The following is a 6,038-nucleotide window of genomic DNA, read 5'->3' on the forward strand; positions in this document are numbered from 1 at the left end:
TCAAAATGCACAAAAGCAATTAGTCTCCAATGGCAATAACATTTATGGTGAGTATATGAAAATTGGCCAAATGCTAAAACCCCAAGAGACATTACTAGAGGTATAGGTACTGGACTAGGACTTTTAGGACAGGCTGAATTTTCTATGAATGATGAAAGTCATAGTTTACAAGAGTCAGTGTTTTCAGGAAAAGCAGTCTTCAAATCCCTGAATAGTAATTTAGACACCATTGTTATCAAAACCCACATGCGAGATGTTATCTACAGAAAATGTAGTGGGTGACTAATACTGCCCAGCTGTGTGAAACCACAAATTAGTGACTTTTAAGTGAACTAAGAGCAAGTGAAGGTGGAAGTTTGTTGAGGTTTTTTTCCCCGTAACACATCCTGGCCCAAATGAATGGCTGTGGCTTCCTTACTAACCACCACTTTAAAGTCTTTCCTCCTTCTAGATATGTTATTAAGATACTTTATGAGTCAGCTTGTGCTGCCAGAACAAAACGTCACAGACTGGGTGGCTTAAACAATAGACAAATATTTTCTTACAGTCCTGGAGAAGGCGAGAGGCCTAGAATCAAGGTGTCCATCAATTCAGTTTCTGGTGAGGGCTCTCTTCCTGGTTTGCAGACAGCAACCTTCTCCTGTGTGCTCTCATGGACCTTTTTTTAAAAAAAAAAATTAGAAAATTTTAATTGGTACATAATAATTGTACATATTTACAGGGAACAGTGTACTGTTTCAATATGTGTATAAGTATGCGATGATTGAATCAGATACTTCAAATCAATATATGCACAAAATGTACTGGAAACCAACGTTTAGGCTTCCTATCACTCAGGTACAAATATATGCAAGACCGGTGTTGGTAGGGGGAATAAAGTTTATTCAAAGTACTCTGGAAGGAGATAGAGGGGCTGGCTCCTCAAAACAGGAGGGAAAAGAGGCAGTGAGGATGCAGCTGGGTGGTCTCCGTCAGCAGGGCTTCAGTCTCCTTAGTACATTGCAGTGGACCTTGACTTCCTTGGATCAGCTCCTATATTCGCTTTTCAGACAGATCACTCTCCTGAAAGTTAATTGACATGTTTTGTGTTAGTTGATGACACAATAAATACTATCTACCATAGAACCTCTAGGTGGAGCTTCTGTATAGACTTTCGATGGCAGACAGAAGGAAGGAGGATCACATTACAATACTATCCCAAATGATCAATAAACAATCAAATGCGGGGTGATTAGCATTTCTGTGTCCTCAGATGATCATTTCTATATGCTGGGAACATTCAGACTTTCCTCCTCTAGTTACTCTGGAATATGTAGGTAATTGGTGTAGATTTTTATGCTATATAACATTAGAACTAACCACTCCCTCTCCCCACAGTTCTGGAGCCCTCATCCACCTCTCACTGTGCCCCCTTCCCCTCTCCTTCCTGGCTCCTAGGGTCCTCTATTCCACTCTCTACTACTATGTGGCCAACTCTTTTAGCTTCCAGAGTAAGAACAAGTGGTATCTGTCTGTGCCAGACTTAACTTTTCAATTAACATAGTGACTCCAGTTTCATCCATGTTTCCATAAACGACAGGATTTCATTCTTTCTTATATGCATGGCATTTTGTGTGCATGTAGGAAGGGAGGGAGGGATACATATATATATATATATATCGAGAGAGAGAGAGAGAGAGGAGATGTTTCTTCTCATCAGGACACTAATCATTTTGGATTGTAGTTCCACCCTTATCATCTCATTTAACCTTAAAACCCACTTTGTCCCATTGTCCTTTACGTGTAACACCTATGAAAATGTAAATATGGTATATAATATATAACATGATACAATAAAAATAATATAATTATAATATGATATTAATTAAGAGTAATATAGTAATATGTATAAACACTACATTATAATTTACAACCTTTTTTAATGAACTTGTGTCAATTTTGTGAAATATTTGCAGACTCGAAAACTTGGGACTTCATGGGTTGACTATTTCTTTACAGGCCCCACATCTAGTTATAATCATAGTCATGTTCAAGGCTTCAATAAATGACCTTTGAGAGAGGGCACAAACATTCAGTCCATTACTAGTTCATGTTTATAAAGAGCTTGAGTAGAAAATAGAGTTCCACTCTGTGTGGTTTCAGTGGCTTGCTCTGCTCACCAACTGCCACAGAAGGGTCACGTCTAAGGTGAGGGTGGTAATATTCCTGATGTGGACTTCTGTGACCTTTACAGTCAACTGAGAGTCACCAGAAATCCCTTCTCCCAGCATTGGTTGAAGAAGGTTTAGGGATCTTTTGGATAATATCTCTATGAATGCACAAGCAGGTCTGATACACCCTGGAAAAATCTCATTTGAGTAAATTAGTGACATGAGCAAGCTATTCCGGAGACACAGACAAAACGCATTGATTTGTGTCTTTCCACAATGTCAGGATTTATTGAATGACAATAAATTCTCAGGCTACACCACTTTCAGTGGTTAATGTTCAATGAGTACTTGTGGGTCACCTGATAGTCATAAGCCAGGCAATCACAGGTTTTTGGTTTTTTTTTTTCCAATCGTAGCTACTAATAACTATAACCCTCAGGACACACATCACTCTTCACACAAATATACATTGCAGAGAGCCTAAGAAAGGGTTAGGGTGGCCTCTGGGGCTCTGGAGGTTGAACTGAGAAAACAGGAAGCTAGAGAGCGGAGACAAATGCAGAGTCACTGCAGATGGTCAGACAAGATTCCTGAACCAGTAGAGGAACTAGTTCAGGGAGCAGAGCTAATCCCAGGCCAGGTCCTGACAGACTGACATTTGAGAGTGTCAGTCTGGAGTCTCACCTTGGAGTGGACCATGTATGGTCATCACATCCTGGGCAGGAGAAACATGGCTATGCTGGAGCCTGAGGAAAGATGCAGAGATTTGTTGCTGTGAGAAAGACGCTCACCTATCCCAGCCCAAAGAATGAACCAAGAGACACAAGGAACAGCAGAAAGTAATGACGGTCTTGCGAGACCAGGTAGCTGGTGGTCAGGGACACACAGATTGAGCACAACCAGCATTTCACCCTCCAGAGAGCAGGATCCCTCCCGGTTCCTCGTGGGCTGAGTACTCTGGGTACACAGTCTTCCCCAACATCCCCTAGGCTTTACTCTCTCCTATTGGGTTATTTAAAGAAATGTACCTTCAGTTGTTCCTACTTCCCTTTGTCTCTTGTGGCAGGAAAGACCCCTTTTGGATTGAGTGCCTTTTGGCACATTCACAGTTTAGCTCTGTTGGTTAGGTTGGTTGGGTGGGTGGGTGGGGCTTCCTTCTTGTCTCCTGTGTGTCAAGAGTCTGTACATTCAAATATCCCCATTCCCATGACCTTATTTCTCTCCTGGGTGGCTCTATCTGAAAGTGAATGAAACTCTGAGCTCTACTTACTCAGTATTGTGGTAAGAGGAAACTAATGGCCTCAAGCTACTACGAAACTTCACCAATTAACATACCACATTCAAATAGTCATTAGTCAACAAGTAGCAGTTTACAAGTTTGCTGGGGAAATTAACTCAGATTAGTTCCCTCTAAGTTCTTCTCCGATTTCTTTAGCTATTGCACAGATCCTGAAGCCTACCTTGGTCTCTCCTGGTGAGTGGCCTTAGAGAAAGTTGCATTTCTTCTATATCTTTGGGAAAACATCTCTCTGTTGCAAAAAGGGAGAAAACAAGAAATTATGAATCACAGACAAGAAGACAAATGAAAAGATTTGAATAAAAGCTAGAGATTAGACCACAGGGCAAGGGTTGCTCAAAAGGAGAGGTGTAGACATCCAGACTGCCCTCCTCCTTCCATCCCCGCTGCCCCCAGCCACAGTTGGGGCAGGGTCCTTACTTGCCACAGTTCCAGGAGATGGGGGATGAGTGGCACTGGGAGTGCACACCCAGAACTTTCAGCTTCAAAATAAAGTTCTTCCGGGGGCCAAAGGACTCAGGACATCAGAGCTCAAAGCAAGGCCAGTAGATGCAGTTGAAGCCACAGAGCTGGGTCCGGTTCAGGGGCAGGATGGTGTCATCATTGCAGCACTGCTCCAAGGGGTTGTAGATCCTATCCCCACACCTGGGAATTGGCTGGCACAGCCATGGGCCAGTATCTGGAAGAGTCAGAGCTGGGTGGGATCCAAGGACTAGTCTAGTACCCACCTCCATTCACAGGGCCATCTCCTCCCTCCTCACCACACCTGTCCTCACCTGTGATTCCTTCAGAGTCCGATGAGTCCAGAAGTTCATATATGAAAAGAACAACTGATACTAGGAGAGAAATGAAAGTGCTGGGAGTTCTGCTGACTTGCCATGAACAGGGCCACAAGACCATGTCACCGAGCTGGTGATGGCTCAGAGTGAATTTTGAGAGGAACTGTGGGTCTTGGTCCTAGGGTCTGGGTTGACAGGTAAGGAAATGTAGGGAGGGCCCTGGGAAGAGGGAAGCTTCTGAAATTTGCAGATGGGCAGAGAGATTGCAGTAAAGTCAGAGATAATGAGGTGGGGGGGGGGATACCAGGTGGGAAGCTGAGAACTGAATAGGCAAGAAAGGATTAAGTCTGAGATTCAGAGGCACATTCGGGATGCAATAATACTCAGGCTTGACTTGGGGCATGAGTCTTCTTACCAAAGAGTCTGAGCACCATAGTTCCAATTAGGCTGTGGAGCAGCAGATGGCAAAGCAGCAGCAGAACTGGTTGTGGGATTGTAAGCTGTGGCTTATATAGGAATTTTGTACCACCCCCACCCCCAACTTGCCACCTCCTATTACAACAGAGGTAGCCTTGAAACCAGAAGGGGTATTGCTCAAAATCATATGTAATGACTGTATTATGTCATACATCAATGAATTGAGCTGCTCTATCTGTTAGATATTGGCTGCCCTTCTCTGAGATCCCCTTGAAATTCCAGGGCACATGCTACTCCAGAAGCTTTCAAAGTTGTGACTCTGGAAAGAGCCCTTTGTTGAACCTCATCAAGGTTCCAACCCCAGTTTGGAAGAACCCTCAGGCCCTCCCTCATCTGTGTGCAAATGACCCATGGGCTACTGGTTGTTCCCAGGCTTCTCACACTCCTCACCCTGGAAGTTGCAAAGGGTCTTTTTACCCCTGCTCAGTCCACCTCCCAGTCTGCTCTGTTCATCATTCTTCAGAGTTATTTGGGGAAAAATATAAAGTTGTATCAAGATCTAGAAGACCTTGGAAGTCTGAAGGCTGTGGAAATTCCTCCAGTGAGTAAAAACAGAAAGATCAGTGAGTCACAGGATAGACATCTGGGATTCATAGAGCAGATGGAAAGGCAGTGCCTTTATTTTTTGTAGGCTTCCTTGTCCAAAGAAATGCCCCATCTATGTTTCTTAGTATTATTTGATTGTCACCATCAATTATCATTTGTGTGATGAGATAATATATGAGCACTATTAAGGTGTGCTTTTTCATTTTCTGTTGTTTTCCTCCCCAGCTCACAGTGAAAACCTTAGGATGGTTAAGGACGGATAAAGTAGAAGCATGGTATTGTCCAAGTGCATCCTTAGTGGGAGAGACTTCCTTTTGTTCTCTCTTAAACTGGATGTGCAAGGGTTCTTATTGGTATATGCATAGCAATTATGACCCTCCTCTCATTTGGCAGGTGTATGTGTGTGTGTGTGTGTGTGTGTGTGTGTTTGTGTGTGTGTTTGTGTGTGTGTGCTTTCTCCTGGCCCATGAACCCTGACAGGAATCCCACCTGTGAGAACAGCCCCACCCTGCCTACACAGAACAGCTGCTAGGTAAACAGACCAAGAAGAACTATATTCCTATGTCCTAAATCAGTTAGTTGACTCAGAACTCCAAAGTCAGCAACCCACAAGTTTATAATACATGGAAAAGAAACCCCTCGTGAAGGGAACAAACTGTGGAGGAAAATTATGCACAATTTCTAGAAGAATTAATCTTGGTATAAATAAAATGTCTGTGTAGAAAATTCTATTAAACCAAATGTCAAGCAAGAGTAAGTCTGATAAATTCTATCAGTAAAACAAAACAA

General features: G+C 43.0%; 1 long non-coding RNA gene across 2 annotated transcripts; it reads right to left on the reverse strand.

The window, feature by feature from the left end:
- Nucleotides 1–861: 861 nt before the first annotated feature.
- LOC114101026 (uncharacterized) lies at nt 862–4,704 on the reverse strand. Of its 2 annotated transcripts, none has more exons than XR_011705413.1 (6): nt 4,642–4,704; nt 4,224–4,283; nt 3,868–4,126; nt 3,611–3,679; nt 2,835–2,896; nt 862–1,062 (listed from the first exon to the last, which is right to left on the reverse strand). It is a non-coding gene; the product is annotated as an uncharacterized lncRNA (long non-coding RNA). The 2 variants fall into 2 exon arrangements; XR_011705414.1 differs by having other exon boundaries at nt 3,868–4,141.
- Nucleotides 4,705–6,038: the final 1,334 nt, after the last annotated feature.

The sequence above is a fragment of the Marmota flaviventris genome, chromosome 18 (genome assembly GCF_047511675.1).
Source record: "Marmota flaviventris isolate mMarFla1 chromosome 18, mMarFla1.hap1, whole genome shotgun sequence".
NCBI classification, from domain to species: domain Eukaryota; kingdom Metazoa; phylum Chordata; class Mammalia; order Rodentia; family Sciuridae; genus Marmota; species Marmota flaviventris.